This window comes from Microtus pennsylvanicus, chromosome 14 (genome assembly GCF_037038515.1).
Source record: "Microtus pennsylvanicus isolate mMicPen1 chromosome 14, mMicPen1.hap1, whole genome shotgun sequence".
In the NCBI taxonomy this organism is placed as follows: domain Eukaryota; kingdom Metazoa; phylum Chordata; class Mammalia; order Rodentia; family Cricetidae; genus Microtus; species Microtus pennsylvanicus.
Window position 1 is genome coordinate 30,666,013 of NC_134592.1, and position 4,640 is coordinate 30,670,652.

The window sequence follows — 4,640 nt, forward strand, 5'->3', positions numbered from 1 at the left end:
CGGATGGGGAAGAGGAGCCAGACTAGACCATTTCAGGGGCCTGTCTCAACCTAGGGGAAGGGGAACTAGGCAGATTTCTGATGAAGACTGTTCTAGAAGGAGGCAGCTCCAGGGCAAAGGCCTTAGTGTAAGCGATGTCTGGTTTGTGGAGGAGCTGAAGTTGGATGGGTGAGGTCAGTAAGGGAGAAGAAATTAGGAAGGGCGTGAAAGATCGTCTTGGGGGCCACAGGAGGTCCTTGAGTACATCCTGGAGCAAGATGGGAATCCTCAGGGCTTGAGAAAGGAGGGGCAGAATCTTACTGATGCTTTGAGGGGCTCCCCAGGGTGGCAGTGGCAGCTGCATTTAGGACAAGATTAGGAAGAGAAGAGCGAGGTGAAGAATCTTCAACAGTAAGTCAAGTGTGTGTAACCGGATTCATGAACTATTGCAGTGTGTGTGTGTGTGTGTGTGTGTGTGTGTGTGTGTGTTTATAGCCTTGACTGATCTGGAACTCACTCTGTAGACCAGCCTGGCCTCGAACTCACAGAGATCCACCTGTCTCTGCCTTCCAAGTGTTGGGATTAAAGACGTGCACCACCTCCTGGCTACAGTGTGTGATTTTTGTGGTTACTTGTTTTGGGTGTTTATTTGCATCTGTGTCTGTACCACATGTGTGCCTGGTTCCCTCAGAGCCTAGAGAGGGTGTTGTTTCCTCTGGGACTGGCATTACAGACCATTGTGAACTGGCTTTGTAGGTGCTGGGAATTGAGAATCAAGCCTGAGTTCTCTGGAAGAGCAGCAAGCGCTCTTGTCCACTGAGCCATCTCTCTAGTCTCCATTTTGTTTATGTTTTTTGAAAAATAAATTAATAAGACTGGGCAAGGTCACTTATGCTTGTAATCTCAACATTCAGTAGTCAGGAACTTAATGAATTAGAGAAAAACTTGAGCAACACAGGAAAGTCCTGTCCTAAAAGCAAAAATGGGGGACAGTGAGATGGCTCAGACGGGAATGCCCCCTACTGCCAAAGCGGGCAGCCTGAGCTGCTTGACCTCTCAGCTTGTGTGGTAGAAAGAAAGAAACTGTCTTCTGTGCTCCATATGTGTCATGGTGCACGTGTGTGTGTGTACACAATACACACAATAAAAAACAAAATGTGAAGAACCCAAACAGAGACAAAATTAGTTAAAAATGCTCCCACAGTAAATGAATAGCAAATAAAGATGTTCACATCAAAGTATTATTGCAAATGTGGAAGAAATGGTTGAAATGGGATATATATATATTTAAATTTTATAGTTCACAGAAAAAAACAGCAGGCATGGTGATTGTGCCCACTTTTGATCCCAGCACTAAGGAGGCAGAAGCAGGAGGATCTCTGTGAGTTTGAGGCCAGCTTGGTCTATAGAGAGTTCCAAGACAGCTAGGGTTGTTACCAAGAGAAAACTTGTCTCAAAAAAACTAAAAATATATAAATAAATAAAATGTACAGTCCACAGGAAAAAACCAAAATGATTTTTAAAAAATAAAATTTATACCCCGCCCCGCGACCTGACGCCCCTCACCTGGACCAACGAGTCGGCACGGCTGTCCCCAGTGCCATGTTGGGTTTCTCTAGCATCGCCGCCATGAAGAAGGTAGTTCAGCAGCTCCGGCTGGAAGCCGGGCTCAACCGCGTGAAGGTTTCCCAGGCAGCTGCAGACTTGAAACAGTTCTGTCTGCAGAATACTCAACATGACCCTCTGCTGACCAGAGTGTCTTCCAGTACAAATCCCTTCAGACCCCAGAAAGTCTGCTCCTTTTTGTAGTCAGCTATCTTGAGGTTTCTTAAACCACTTTTCATGAACCAGTGGATATTCTGAAGTCTGTACAGAAGCTTCTCTAACACGAGCCATAATACACAGTCTTTACTCGTCAATCCTTAACATCTACCTTTCTGAATCTTCATGGATTTCTGTTTCTCAAGGTTTAACTATTTTATATACACTGGCTGTAGCCTACAATAAAACAGTATACAAAATAAAATTTAAAGATTACTGAGTTTCATCATCTTTACAAGTTTGTGCAACAATCGCTACTGTCTACCTCTGGTCGTGGATAGGATAGCCTCCTCCCACTGTCTACCTTAGAGTTGGGGATAGCCTCCTCCCTCTGTCTACCTTAGAGTCGTGGATAGCCTCCTCCCTCTGTCCACCTTAGAGTTGTGGATAGCCTCCTCCCTCTGTCCACCTTAGAGTTGTGGATAGCCTCCTCCCTCTGTCCACCTTAGAATCGTGGATAGCCTCCTCCCAAAGAAACCCAACATTCATTCTGCCCTCCCTGACATCTACTCTCTGTTTCTGCAGATCTACCTGTCCCGGGAACTTTATATAAATGACATGCAGCTTTTTGTGTCTGACTTCTTTCACTTGGTCACTCTTTTCAAGGGCCATCCATATTGCATTATCAGTATTTCATCCTTTTATACCCAAATACTAGCCCATTTAATATAAGTGTTTAATAAATTGATTGACTTTTTTCTGTTTCTTTATTTTTTTTTCTAAATCAGACGTGGTGAAATGCACCTGCAATCTCAGCCCTCTGGAGGTGGAAGGATCAGAAGTTCAGGGTCATCTTTAGCTACATACTGAGTCTGGAGCCAGCCTGGGCTACATGGGACTCCATTTCAAATATAGAGAGGAAATGTACCCCAGCTGACGTCCAACTCAAGATCCTGCTGCATCAGCCTCCTGAGTGCTGGGTCACATCATGCGCTAATATTCCACTTCTATCTCCCCTATTGTGACTGAGGCTGCTAGCAGCGTACGTGTGGACTTGCACACCGGCATGTGTTTGAGTCTCACATAGATACCCGGGAGTGGGATGTCTCTTTAACTTTGGAGCAGCTGCGAACTCAGTTTCCGCAGAGGCATCACCACTCATCCTCGGCAGCGGCAGTGCCTGGTTCCAGTTCCTCCAGATCCTTGGCAAGCCTTTGTGCACGTCCAGTGGGGTCAGTGGTATGTTGTTTTAATTTACGTTCCCCTAAGGTTCAATGATATTGAATATCTTCTCATCTATTGATTAGTTGTTTTCATATCTTCTTTGAAGAAATTATTGAAATCTTTTGCTCAGTTTTGAACTTTTTATATTTAAACTTTAACAAAAACTTGAGATTTTTGTTAAAATGTGTAGTGGTTTGAGAAAAAGTGGCCCACATAGACTCGTATGTTTGAATGCTTGGGGAGCAGCACTCTTCCATAGAATTAGAAGGGTTAGGAGGTGAGGTCTTGCTGGAGGAAGTGTGTGTTGAGGTTTCAAAAGCCCATTCAAGACCCAGGCTCCCTCCTCTCTCTCTCTGTCTCTCTGTCTCTCTGTGTCTCTGTCTCTGTCTCTCTGTCTGTCTCTGTCTGTCTGTCTGTCTGTCTGTCTGTCTCTCTCTCTCCTGCTTGTGGATCAGGATGTAGCTCTCAGTTTCTGCTCTAGTATGCAGCCATGCTCCCTGTCATGCTGATAATGACCTAAACCTCTGAAACTGTAAGCCAGCCACCAGATAAATGCTTTCGTTCATAAACATTGCCAGGGTCATGGTGTCTCTTCAGAGCAATAGAACAGTGACTAAGACAAAATGTAAGATTTTTTTGTTTTTTTTTCTTTTTTGTGTTTGTTTTTTGTTTTGTTTTGTTTTGTTTTTTATTTTTTGTTTTTCGAGACAGGGTTTGCTATAGTTTTGGAGCCTGTCCTGGAACTAGCTCTTGTAGACCAGGCTGGCCTCAAACTCACAGAGAGCCGCCTGCCTCTGCCTCCCAAGTGCTGGGATTAAAGGCGTGCACCAACCACCACCCAGCTAAGAATTCTTTTATATGTTCTGGATACCAGATCCTTATCAAATACATGATTTCCAAACATTCCTTCCCATTCTGCTGGCTATGCTTTAGTTTTGCTCTTGCGTGTTGGGTTGCAGATGTTTTATTATATTAATAAAGAGATAACTTGGGGGTTGGTGAGGTGGCTCGGTGGGTAAAGAGCTTGCAGTTTGAGACTGGTGACGTCAGTCCCCAGAGAAGGCGACAGCTCTGGGTGCGAGGGCGTGCGGAAGAGGAGCCAGAGGATACTGTCGGGGAAAGCTATCAAAGAGACAGGCCATAACTAGGGGCAGTGTGGCTTTCGACAGGCTCGGGTCAGAAGTGGCTTCCTTGGGAATGCCCTTCTGACTCCAGGTTAGGCCATAACTTTCTGTGCTGCTCGTCTCGGTACCACAAACTTGAGCTTAACGCCCGGAAAGACCCGGGCAGATCTGTCGAGGCCGTCAAGGCATCCCTACACCTAGGCCCTGGGACAGACGACACACCCAACCAAGAATCATTGCCTAACTGAAGCAGTGAATGAGAAAAGTCTCAGAAGAGGTGTGGTGCGTTTCGTTAGCCTAGAGGTCTGAGGCAGCCCTTCCCGCATCTCTGGGTGACAATAGACCTCTTCCCCCTACCCTAGATTCACTCATCCCCATCCATCCCCACCCATTTGCCCACTCCCGCCCCAGTCCCAGTTTGGGGCCAAGCAAACTCTAGGGCTTTAAGAGCCGTCAGAAGCCGAGGAGGACGATGATTGGAGGTTTATTCTAACGGGTTGAGGATGAGCTCATCCGTAGCCAATGGCCAGCAGGCACCCGGCTAGACGCCCC

At 46.1% G+C, this 4,640-nt stretch overlaps 1 pseudogene; it reads left to right on the forward strand.

Annotated features, from left to right (window-relative positions):
- The first annotated feature begins 1,554 nt into the window (after window positions 1–1,554).
- LOC142834859 (guanine nucleotide-binding protein G(I)/G(S)/G(O) subunit gamma-5 pseudogene) lies at window positions 1,555–1,953 on the forward strand (annotated as a pseudogene).
- Window positions 1,954–4,640: the final 2,687 nt, after the last annotated feature.